The 13,698-nt window shown below is 44.2% G+C and overlaps 1 protein-coding gene across 3 annotated transcripts in view; it reads right to left on the bottom strand.

The window, feature by feature from the left end:
- Window positions 1-13,698, bottom strand: part of LOC112259162 (potassium voltage-gated channel subfamily C member 1) — a 100,717-nt gene that overhangs the window by 38,047 nt on the left and 48,972 nt on the right. The window lies entirely within an intron of this gene.

The following is a 13,698-nucleotide window of genomic DNA, read 5'->3' as shown; positions in this document are numbered from 1 at the left end:
GAGGGGGGAGAAAAGAGCATTAGTGTCCTGTGATGTGACCAAAACACTGCAGTGGAGGAGAGGAGGCAGGAGCCCAGCCTCACCAGGTCCACACACACACACACGCACACACTGAGCTGAGCATCATTACATTAACACACACACTGCAAAAGAGAGAGGGCGGGACAGCGAGAGAAAGAGAGAAAGGGGAGGAAGAGAGAGGGAGGGGGAACAGAGATACTATAGAGTGTAGATATGCACATACATGCGCACTCGTACGCACACACACACAGTACACGCGCACACAGTAAACACACACACACACACTCACGGTGAGATGCTGCGGGGTAACTTGTGCTTATAGCTTCCGACACAGCTGTCAAATCTAATTTGACGTGAGTTACTGCTCAACAATTTACAGAAATAACCCAGAGGGCCAAACCTCACAACGACACACAGAGAGACAGCGAGGGGGGGATTGAAGGGGGCAGAGAGACTGAGAGAAAGGAACAGAGATTGCAGAGAGTAAAGAGAGCAGGAGAGAGAGGGAGTGTGAGAGAAAGAGAGAGAGACATTCAGTAAATAGCATATTACAGAGAGAGGGAAAGTGGTGAGAGAGGGAGAGAGGTGTGTGTATATGTGAGCGTGTACAGTATATGTCATTGAGCGTGTGTATGTGAGCGTGCGTGCGTGCAGATGTCTGTGAGCATGTGTGTGTGTGTGTGTGTTCAAACAGGCGCATAACACGATGCTGTAGCAACACCTGGTAGTGGAGCCAGGGGGCGTCGGAACATTAAGAGGTCAAAGATTCATTAAAGTAAGAGGCTTCGGGAAGATCACTCACTCTACCAACTACAAAACCGAAGTACAAAGATCACTATACAGTCTGTCCCTCCTTACCTCTTTGTACCTCCCTCCCTCTTTGCCCCCTCTTCACCACCTTCTCTCCCCTTGACTACCACTTCTTACCTTCCTCCATCTCATGTCCAAATAGCTACACAGTTTGAACACTGTGATATTCTGGATGAATCTGTAAATATCTGTTTAATTTACCTGTTTATACCTGCATTATTGATCAAAAGGACACAGCCACGCGCCAGTTGACAGCATATTAGAAAAAAGGCCATCTTTAATCTTCCTTGATGCCGTTGTTTTTGAGTGCGGGTTTAGTACTTCTGACTCCAAACAATACTAAAGCAACAAGTCAGGCTATATTGTTCATTGTAAATATGCTATTGGCACTGACCCCTGGAACTGACCCTGTATATAGCTTACTTACTTTCTCGTGTTCTCGTTTCTATTCGTTCATCTTCAGCTGTTGTCGAACACACGTGGGTGTGAAAAGACAATTCTCTCTCTGTGTGCAGAGAATTCTACTCGGAGAAAAAAAAGCCAAAATCACTGTGACATTTCATGTATAATGGATTTTTGAAATTTCACAAAGTATAAAAAACAGATTTTTCCCCCCACATAATCAAAAAGACCTACTATTTAGGACGTCCTTAGACTTCAGACTGGTTTCCCAGACACAGATTAAGCTTAGTCCTAGACTATTTGTTTTTATTGAACCTTTATTTAACCAGGTCAGAACCATTGAGGTTAAAAACCTCTTTTGCGAGGGTGACCTGGCAAGAAGGCGAAACAGGGAAATAGCAGTGTGTACATAGAATATTGCAGAAAAATACTAAATAAACACAAAAGAGTCGCAAGTTAAAGATACAATTGAAGATTAGAAACAACTGCAGTTGTCACAAACAGTGTGGTCGATCAGAGCCTTAAAAACAGGCAAGGACACTAAACTTCCCTAACTTGAATGCCTTTGGAAGCATGTTCCAGGATAAAGGGGCATTATGGGAAAAAGATCTGTTTCCCCATCTCAGTTCTAGCCTTAGGAACAGACAAGGACAGCAGTGACAGTGAACGACGACTGTATTGAGTGACTGACCTGGTCAGTAAGGAACAGAGATACAAAGGGAGTTGTCCCATCAATGCTTTGTACACAAAAGTGTAGCAGTGCTTTAGCCTCCTGGTGGAGAGAGTGGTCCATTGCACCACAGCAAACAGATCACATTGAGTGATCCAGCATTTGCACTAAACCTTAAAGCACCATGATACACTGTGTCCAGATTTGACGGTACTTGCTGAGGTCCGCATATAGACAATGTCACCATAATCCAGCACTGATTTAAAAAAGTGCTTTGAACAAGACCCTTTCGAAATAACGGCAGTGGTTAGAGAGTTGGGCCGGTAACCGAAAGGTTGCTGGGTCGAATCCCTGAGCTGACAAGGTACAAATCTGTCGTTCTGAACAAGGCAGTTAACTCACTGTTCACCAGTAGGCCGTCATTGTAAATAAGAATTTGTTCTTAACTGACTTGCCTAGTTAAATAAAGGTTACATTTAAAAATATATATATAATTATACACTGCTCAAAAAAATAAAGGGAACACTTAAACAACACAATGTAACTCTAAGTCAATCACACTTCTGTGAAATCAAACTGTCCACTTAGGAAGCAACACTGATTGACAATAAATGTCACATGCTGTTGTGCAAATGGAATAGATAACAGGTGGAAATTATAGGCAATTAGCAAGAAACCCCCAATAAAGGAGTGGTTCTGCAGGTGGGGACCACAGACCACTTCTCAGTTCCTATGCTTCCTGGCTGATGATTTGGTCACTTTTGAATGCTGGCTGTGCTTTCACTCTAGTGGTAGCATGAGACGGAGTCTACAACCCACACAAGTGGCTCGGGTAGTGCAGCTCATACAGGATAGAACATCAATGCGAGCTGTGGCAAGAAGGTTTGCTGTGTCTGTCAGCATAGTGTCCAGAGCATGGAGGCGCTACCAGGAGACAGGCCAGTACATCAGGAGACGTGAAGGAGGCCGTAGGAGGGTAACAACCCAGCAGCGGGACCGCTACCTCTGCCTTTGTGCAAGGAGGAGCAGGAGGAGCACTGCCAGAGCCCTGCAAAATGACCTCCAGCAGGCCACAAATGTGCATGTGTCTGCTCAAATGGTCAGAAACAGACTCCATGAGGGCCCGATGTCCACAGGTGGGGGTTGGGCTTACAGCCCAACACCGTGCAGGACGTTTGGTATTTGCCAGAGAATACCAAGATTGGCAAATTCACCACTGGCGCCCTGTGCTCTTCACAGATGAAAGCAGGTTCACACTGAGCACATGTGACAGACGTGACAGTCTGGAGACGCTGGACCTCATGTGGCTGGAGTGTGTCAGCAGTTCCTGCAAGAGGAAGGCATTGATGCTATGGACTGGCCCGCCCGTTCCCCAGACCTGAATCCAATTGAGCACATCTGGGACATCATGTCTCGCTCCATCTACCAACAGACTGCACCACAGACTGTCCAGGAGTTGGAGGATGCTTTAGTCCAGGTCTGGGAGGAGATCCCTCAGGAGCATGCCCAGGCGTTGTAGGGAGGTCATACAGGCACGTGGAGGCCACACACACTACTGAGCCTCATTTTTGACTTGTTTTAAGGAGATTACATCAAAGTTGGATCAGCCTGTAGTGTGGTTTTCCACTTTAATTTCGAGTGTGACTCCAAATCCAGACCTCCATGGGTTGATAAATTTGATGATACATTTTTGTGTGATTTTGTTGTCAGCACATTCAACTATGTAAAGAAAAAAGTATTTAATAAAAATATTTCATTCATTCAGATCTATGATGTGTTATTTTAGTGTTCCCTTTATTTTTTTGAGCAGTGTATATAAAAGAGCAGGAGAGAGCGAGTTCGTTGAAGTTGGAAGTTCACATACACCTTAGCCAAATACATTTAAACTCAGTTTTTCACAATTCCTGACATTTAATCCTAGTAAAAAATCCCTGTCTTAGGTCAGTTAGGATCACCACTTTATTTTAAGAACGTGAAATGTCAGAATAATAGAGAAAATGATTTATTTAAGCTTTTATGTATTTCATCACATTCCCAGTGGGTCAGAAGTTTACATACACTCAATTGGTATTTGGTAGCATTGCCTTTAAATTGTTTAACTCGGGTTAAACGTTTCAGGTAGCCTTCCATAAGCTTCCCACAATATGTTAGGTGAATTTTGGCCCATTCCTCCTGACAGAGCTGGTGTAACTGAGTCAGGTTTGTTGGCCTCCTTGCTCACACAAGTCTTTTCAATTCTGCCCACAAATGTTCTATAGGATTGAGGTCAGGGCTTTGTGATGGCCACTCCAATACCTTGACTTTGTTGTCCTTAAGACATTTTGCCACAACTTTGGAAGTATACTTGGGGTCATTGTCCATTTGGAAGACCCATTTGCGACCAAGATCTAACTTCCTGACTGATGTCTTGAGATGTTGCTTCAATATAGCCACGGAATTTTCCTCCCTCAAGATGCCATCTGTTTTGTAAAGTGCAGCAGTCCCTCCTGCAGCAAAGCACCCCCACAACATCATGCTGCCACCCCCGTGCTTCACGGTTGGGATGGTGTTCTTCGGCTTGCAAGCCTCCCCCTTTTTCCTCCAAACATAACGATGGTCATTACGGCCAAACAGTTCTATTTTTGTTTCATCAGACCAGAGGACATTTCTCAAAAAAGTACAATCTTTGTCCCCATGTGCAGTTGCAAATCGTAGTCTGGCTTTTTTATGGCGGTTTTGGAGCAGTGGCTTCTTCCTTGCTGAGCGGCCTTTCAGGTTGTCGATATAGGACTCATTTCACTGTGGATATAGATACTTTTATACCTGTTTTCTCCAGCATCTTCACAAGATCCTTTGCTGTTGTTCTGGGATTCATTTGCATTTTTCGCACTAAAGTACGTTCATCTCTAGGAGACAGAACTAGTCTCCTTCCTGAGCGGTATGGCGGCTGCGTGGTCTCATGGTGTTTATACTTGCATACTATTGTTTGTACAGATGAACGTGGCACCTTCAGGCGTTCAGAAATTGCTCTCAAGGATGAACCAGACTTGTGGAGGTCTACAATTTGTTTTCTGAGGTCTTGGCTGATTTCTTTTGATTTTCCCATGATGTCAAGCAAAGAAGCACTGAGTTTGAAGGTAGGCCTTGAAATACATCCACACGTACACCTCCAATTGACTCAAATGATGTCAATTAGCCTATCAGAAGCTTCTAAAGCCATGACATCATTTTCTGGAATTTTCCAAGCTGTTTAAAGGCACAATCAACTTAGTGTATGTAAACTTCTGACCCACTGGAATTGTAATACAGTGAATTATAAGTTAAATAATCTGTCTGTAAACAATTGTTGGAAAATTACTTGTGTCATGCACAAAGTAGATGTCCTAACCGACTTGCCAAAACTATAGCTTGTTAAAAACCTCTTGTTAACAAGAAATTTGTGGAGTGCTTGAACAATGAGCTTCAATGACTCAGATTTTTAAAATGCAACCTAAGTGTATGTAAACTTTCGACTTCACTTCAACTGTATATATATATATATAAATATAAATAAAACGTTGACTGTATATTCATTTCTTTTTTAAAAGGTCATATAATGTGTTGTTTATTTTTCATCTAACCAGATCCATAGATACTTATAGGAGGTGCCCCTACCAATTTACTGGCCTTTTATAGTTCAAATCTGCAAGCGACTCCATCTGTTAACTTTCAGGGAAGAGAAAACCATACATTTTGTTTTCTACGCATTAAGCACAAGTTTCTGGAAAAGCTGCCTTTGAAAAACATCAAAAGCCAACTGTAAGTCCTGAAAAGCCTTCTCAATATTAGATGCGCTAGGATAAATAATTGTGTCATCAGCGTACAGATGGAGAGTTGCAGAGTCAACAGAGTCTTCCCTATATCATGTACAGTGGGGCAAAAAAGTATTTAGTCAGCCACCAATTGTGCAAGTTCTCCCACTTAAAAAGATGAGAGAGGCCTGTAATTTTCATCATAGGTACACTTCAACTATGACAGACAAAATGAGAAAAGAAAATCCAGAAAATCACATTGTAGGATTTTTAATAAATTTATTTGCAAATTATGGTGGAAAATAAGTATTTGGTCACCTACAAAGAAGCAAGATTTCTGGCTCTCACAGACCTGTAACTTCTTCTTTAAGAGGCTCCTCTGTCCTCCACTCGTTACCTGTATTAATGACACCTGTTTGAACTTGTTATCAGTATAAAAGACACCTGTCCACAACCTCAAACAGTCACACTCCAGACTCCACTATGGCCAAGACCAAAGAGCTGTCAAAGGACACCAGAAACAAATTGTAGACCTGCACCGGGCTGGGAAGACTGAATCTGCAATAGGTAAGCAGCTTGGTTTGAATAAATTAACTGTGGGAGCAATTATTAGGAAATGGAAGACATACAAGACCACTGTAAAGGAAAGAACGAATGGGGCCATGTATCGTGAGATTTTGAGTGAAAACCTCCTTCCATCAGCAAGGGCATTGAAGATGAAACGTGGCTGGGTCTTTCAACATGACAATGATCCCAAACACACCGCCCGGTCAACGAAGGAGTGGCTTCGTAAGAAGCATTTCAAGGTCCTGGAGTGGCCTAGCCAGTCTCCAGATCTCAACCCCAAAGAAAATCTTTGGAGGGAGTTGAAAGTCCGTGTTGCTCAGCAACAGCCCCAAAACATCACTGCTCTAGAGGAGATCTGTATGGAGGAATGGGCCAAAATACCAGCAACAGTATGTGAAAACCTTGTGAAGACTTACAGAAAACGTTTGACCTCTGTCATTGCCAACAAAGGGTATATACCAAAGTATTGAGATAAACTTTTGTTATTGACCAAATACTTATTTTCCACCATAATTTGCAAATAAATTAATAAAAAATCCTACAATGTGATATTCTGGATTTTTTTTCTCATTTTGTCTGTCATAGTTGAAGTGTACATATGATGAAAATTACAGACCTCTCATCTTTTTAAGTGGGAGATCTTGCACAATTGGTGGCTGACTAAATACCTTTTTGCCCCACTGTATATACCTTGTAAAAGAAGGATCAGACCTAAAATTGAGCCATGGGGAACTCTTTTTGTAAGCCTTGTAAACTCAGATGTCACACCCTCCTGAGCTACACACTGTTCTGTCTGAAAGGTAGTTCTGGAACCAATCCAATGAATCAACACTTAAACCAACCTTTTTTAGTCTATACAGGGCATGGTCAACAGTGTCCAAGGCCTTTGATAAGTCAATCAAAAAGTGAAAAGGCAGTGATTTGTCTTGTCCTGAGCATCTAGAATATCACCGACAACCTTAATTACTGCAATAATTGTACTATGCATGGCTCTAAAAACCAGACTGGAATTGAGATAAAACTGAGTTATTGTAAAGAAAGTCTTTCAACTGCGAGTTCACCAGGTTTTCCAAAACATTTGCCAGTGCAGACAGTTTAGATATGAGACAATTGTGATCCAACAGGGATAACCCCCTCCACCCTTTTTAAAGGCATGACGCAGGCTGCTTTCCAGACGTAGGCTGCAGGAATGCCTGCTCACAGAACTGCGTAAAATGTAGTTGGACTATGAACTCGAGGGGGCACTTTTTGGTGTCTATAACGCAAGCAACTGCACACCGTTCACTTAAATCATTAGGGAAAATACCAACGGCCGAGTATTTATGGGGATTGTTAATAACATCAATAAGTGTTGAGTTAAGAGATGTCTTTTGGACTGAGTCTTGTGACTGCATTTATAATGTGAGTAAAATGCAGTGTATTGCACAGTTTGGAGATAACCAGTCCCAGTTTATAGGACCATATCATTTCCTCCCCAACCACGCATCAGTTCAGCCAGAGAATCCAGGGATTCTACTTTTGCAGGTGGAGGTCTACGACATCCTATTATATCTTAAGTTCACAGCTTTCGATAACTGCAGTTTCAATGCTAAAAACTCAAACTGTTTTGGTTTAGATAAAGACCTTAGCTCAGTAGCCACATATCTGTCTAATATAGATGGCTATACGTCCTCCCCCTGACTTCGCCAGTCCCAGCGATAAATATCATAACCATCCAAGCCTCGAGACTGATTTGGAACCGATTTCTTAAGCCAGGTCTCGGACAGAACTAAGACATCTGGGTCAGCAGTGTGAACCTAGACTTTTATCATGTCAATTTCTGGCATTAGGCTCCTCACATTAATATGCATCAGTCCCAACCCTGATCTAGTTTTAAAATCATTTGGAGTGGGAAGTTCATCCATAGCCAATGGGCCTGGGTCTAGGTGAATGTTTCCTGATCCATAGTCAATGGGCCTGGGTGAATGTTTCCTGATCCATAGCCAATGGGCCTGGGTTTAAGTGAATGTTTCCTGATCCATAGTCAATGGGCCTGGGTTTGGGTGAATGTTTCCTGACACCTAAAGCAGACAAATAATAAAACACCGTGATGTGTTTCTTCCTCAAATCTCTCTGCCCTTTGATGATTTCAAATAATCCAAACTACAGTCATCTGATACAACAAACACCGTTTTCAGCCAGACCAAACCCTGTAGATGGAAATGTTTTATGAGCATGTCACAGTAGGAGTCAAATGGTAACACAATGGGATCCCTCTGAAAGATAAAAGCTGCTATAACATCAGTTAAAGTAGAGTCTAGCAGTATCTCTGGGTGAGGGAGATGAGATTGCACAGTCTGAATGATCAAAAACAATAAGCCATAACCCATGTACGCAGCAATTAAAACCATTTGTACAAAAATACCCATTTTAACCACTGAATCCAACAGTTCACTACCACAAAAAGAAAACTTAAAATATGCTGAGTCAGTCTTTTGAATCCTTAAAGGCCCTAAAAAATGCTGTAGCCTACACGTCTAGTAGCGTTAGAAACCAAGTGGGTGCCCGAGCGTTCGTGCCTTGGTTACTGTGACGACCCTTCCACTCTGTCTGCCGTATCCTTTCTCTTTGCTCTGGTTTTCTTTATTAGGATGTCGGTGGGCGGAGCCGGGAGGGTCGTCAGCGAAATGGGACACACCTGGGCACCTAGGCTAATTGACATCATTTGAGTCAATTGGAGGTGTACCTGTGGATGTATTTCAAGGCCTACCTTCAAACTCAGTGCTTCTTTGCTTGACATCATGGGAAAATCAAAAGAAATCAGCCAAGATGGTATGATGGCGCCGGAGGAGATGGTCGCCGTTTTACGGTCTCCTAACCAATTGTGCTATTATGTGGGGGGTTTTTCGCGATAGTTGTAAATGATTTTGTACATAATGTTTCTGCAACCGTATCTTACAGCAGAAAAGAGCTTCTGGATGTCAGGACAGCGATCACACACCTCGGATTAGACTAAGAGCTTCTGGATATCAGGACAGCGATCACTCACCTCGGATTAGACAAAGAGCTTCTGGATATCAGATCAGCGATCACTCACCTCAGATTAGACAAAGAGCTTCTGGATATCAGGACAGCGATCACTCACCTCGGATTAGACACAGAGCTTCTGGATATCAGGACAGCGATCACACACCTCGGATTAGACTAAGAGCTTCTGGATATCAGGACAGCGATCACTCACCTCGGATTAGACAAAGAGCTTCTGGATATCAGGACAGCGATCACTCACCTCGGATTAGACAAAGAGCTTCTGGATATCAGGACAGCGATCACTCACCTCGGATTAGACAAAGAGCTTCTGGATATCAGGACAGCGATCACTCACCTCGGATTAGACAAAGAGCTTCTGGATATCAGGACAGCGATCACTCACCTCGGATTAGACAAAGAGCTTCTGGATATCAGGACAGCGATCACTCACCTCGGATTAGACAAAGAGCTTCTGGATATCAGGACAGCGATCACTCACCTCGGATTAGACAAAGAGCTTCTGGATATCAGGACAGCGATCACTCACCTCGGATTAGACAAAGAGCTTCTGGATATCAGGACAGCGATCACTCACCTCGGATTAGACAAAGAGCTTCTGGATATCAGGACAGCGATCACTCACCTCGGATTAGACAAAGAGCTTCTGGATGTCAGGACAGCGATCACTCACCTCGGATTAGACTAAGAGCTTCTGGATGTCAGGACAGCGATCACTCACCTCGGATTAGACAAAGAGCTTCTGGATATCAGGACAGCGATCACTCACCTCGGATTAGACAAAGAGCTTCTGGATATCAGGACAGCGATCACTGACCTCAGATTAGACTAAGAGCTTCTGGATATCAGGACAGCGATCACTCACCTCGGATTAGACTAAGAGCTTCTGGATATCAGGACAGCGATCACTCACCTCGGATTAGACTAAGAGCTTCTGGATATCAGGACAGCGATCACTCACCTCGGATTAGACAAAGATTTCTTCAACAACAACAACAACAAGCAGGACTCACACAATATTCTCCAAACACCCCACAGGGCAGACATCCCAATCATTTGCAAAAGGAAGCGACGCAGAGGACGAAGAGCCAGATGCCTCATCCGGACCTGCAGAAGACAACTAGGAAAGCTGCCGTTACCGTCAATACTACTCGCCAACGTGCAATCATTGGACAATAAACTAGACAAGGTACGATCACAAATATCCTACCAACGGGACATAAAAAACTAATATCCTATGTTTCACGGAATCGTGGCTGAATGACGACATGGATATTCAGCTAGAAGAATACACTCTGCACCGGCAGGATAGAGCAGCACACTCCGGTAAGACAAGGGGGGGGGGTCTGTGCATATTTGTAAACAACAGCTGGTGCATGAAATCTAAGGAGGTCTCTAGATTTTGCTCGCCTGAAGTTGAGTATATTGTAATAAACTGCAGGCCACACTACTTGCCTAAAGAGTTCTCAGCTTTACATTTCGTGGCTGTTTATTTACCACCACAGACAGATGCTGGCACTAAGACCGCACTCAGTCAGCTGTATAATGAAATAAGCAAACAGGAAACCACTCACCCAGAGGCGGCGCTCCTAGTGGCCGGAGACTTTAATGCAGGGAAACTTAAATCAGTTCTACCAAATCTCTATCAACATGTTAAATGTGCAACTAGAGGGAAAAAAATTCTAGATCACCTGTACTCCACACACAGAGACGCGTACAAATCTCTCCCTCGCCCTCCATTTGGTAAATCCGACCACAACTCTATTCTCCTGATTCCTGCTTACAAGCAAAAATTAAAGCAGGGAGCACCAGTGACTCGGTCTATAAAAAAAATGGTCAGATGAAGCAGATGCTAAACTACAGGACTGCTTTGCTATCACAGACTGGAACATGTTACGGGATTCTTCCGATGACATTGAGGAATACACCACATCAGTCACTGGCTTTATCAATAAGTGCATTGATGACGTCGTCCCCACAGTGACCGTACGTACATACCCCAACCAGAAGCCATGGGTTACAGGCAACATTCGCACTGAGCTAAAGGATAGAGCTGCCGCTTTCAAGGTGGGGGACTCTAACCCGGAAGCTTACAAGAAATCCCGCTATGCCCTGCGACAAACCATCAAACAGGCAAAGCGTCAATACAGGGCTAAGATTGAATCATACTACACCGGCTCCGACACTCGTCGGATGTGGCAGGGCTTGCAAACTATTACAGACCACAAAGGGAAGCACAGCCGCGAGCTGCCCAGTGACATGAGCCTACCAGATGAGCTAAATCACTTCTATGCTCGCTTCGAGGCAAGCAACAATGAGGCATGCATGAGAGCATCAGCTGTTCCGGATGACTGTGTGATCACGCTCTCCGTAGCCGACGTGAGTAAGACCTTTAAACAGGTCAACATACACAAGGCTGCGGGGCCAGACGGATGACCAGGACGTGTGCTCCGGGCATGTGCTGACCAACTGGCAGGTGTATTCACAGACATTTTCAACATGTCCCTGATTGAGTCTGTAATACCAACATGCTTCAAGCAGACCACCATAGTCCCTGTGCCCAAGAACACAAAGGCAACCTGCCTAAATTACTACAGACCTGTAGCACTCATGTCCGTAGCCATGAAGTGCTTTGAAAGGCTGGTAATGGCTCACATCAACACCATTATCCCAGAAACCCTAGACCCACTCCAATTTGCATACCGCCCAAACAGATCCACAGATCATGCAATCTCTATTGCACTCCACACTGCCCTTTCCCACCTGGACAAAAGGAACACCTATGTGAGAATGCAGTTCATTGACTACAGCTCAGCGTTCAACACCATAGTACCCTCAAAGCTCATCACTAAGCTAAGGATCCTGGGACTAAACACCTCCCTCTGCAACTGGATCCTGGACTTCCTGACAGGCCGCCCCCAGGTGGTGAGGTTAGGTAGCAACACATCTGCCACGCTGATCCTCAACACTGGAGCTCCCCATGGGTGCGTGCTCAGTCCCTTTCTGTACTCCCTGTTCATCCACGACTGCATGGACAGGCACGACTCCAACACCATCATTAAGTTTGCTGACGACACAACAGTGGTAGGCCTGATGACCGACAACGACGAGACAGCCTATAGGGAGGAGGTCAGAGACCTGGCCGGGTGGTTCCAGAATAACAACCTATCCCTCAATGTAACCAAGACTAAGGAGATGATTGTGGACTACAGGAAAAGGAGCACCGAGCACGTCCGCATTTTCATCGACGGGGCTGTAGTGGAGCAGGTTGGGAGCTTCAAATTCCTTGGTGTCCACATCAACAACATACTAGATTGGTCCAAACACACCAAGACAGTTGTGAAGAGGGCACGACAAAGCCTATTCCCCCTCATGAAACTAAAAAGATTTGGCATGGGTCCTGAGATCCTCAAAAGGTTCTACAGCTGCAACATCGAGAGCATGTTGCATCACTGCCTGGTACGGCAATTGCCTCCGACCGCAAGGCACTTCAGAGGGTAGTGCGTACGGCCCAGTACATCATTGGGGGAAAGTTGCCTGCCATCCAGGACCTCTACACCAGGCGGTGTCAGAGGAAGGCCCTAAAAATTGTCAAATACCCCAGCCACCCCAGTCATAGACTGTTCTCTCTACTACAGCATGGCAAGCTGTACCGGAGTGCCAAGTCTAGGACAAAAAAGGCTTCTCAAAAGTTTTTACCCCCAAGCCATAAGACTCCTGAACAGGTAACCAATGGTTACCCGGACTATTTGCATTGTGTGCCTCCCCCCCAACCCCTATTTTATGCTGCTGGTACTCTCTGTTAATCTTATATGCATAGTCACTTTAACTATACATTCATGTACATACTACCTCAATTGGCCCGACCAACCAGTGCTCCCGCACATCGGCTAACCGGGCTATCTGCATTGTGTCCCACCACCCGCCAACCCCTCATTTTTGCGCTTCTGCTACTCTCTGTTCGTCATATATGCACAGTCACTATAACATGTACATACTACATACCACCTCAATAAGCCTGACTAACAGGTGTCTGTATATAGCCTTGCTACTCTTTTTTTCAAACGTATTTCTACTGTTGTTTTATTTCTTTACTTACCCACACACACAAACACACACACACACACACACACACACACACCTTTTTTTTGGCACCATTGGTTAGAGCCTGTAAGTAAGCATTTCACTGTAAGGTTTACACCTGTTTTATTCGGCACACGTGACAAATAAACGTTGATTTGAAGACATCAGGAAAAAAAAAACTCAACAAGTCTGGTTCATCCTTGGCATTGCCAGGTGCTAAAATAGAACTTGGTTCTATTTGTCACACTTGATGCGCTGCAAGTCCTGCCTCTCCCATCTCGTCATTGGTTTTTAGGACTATATACCCACATGGGTGATTGAAAGATGAACTGAGGTCCACACTCCAGT

This window comes from Oncorhynchus tshawytscha, linkage group LG09 (assembly GCF_018296145.1).
Source record: "Oncorhynchus tshawytscha isolate Ot180627B linkage group LG09, Otsh_v2.0, whole genome shotgun sequence".
Lineage (NCBI taxonomy): Eukaryota > Metazoa > Chordata > Actinopteri > Salmoniformes > Salmonidae > Oncorhynchus > Oncorhynchus tshawytscha.
Note: the sequence above shows the minus strand (reverse complement) of the source record. Positions and strands in the feature narration are given on the sequence as shown.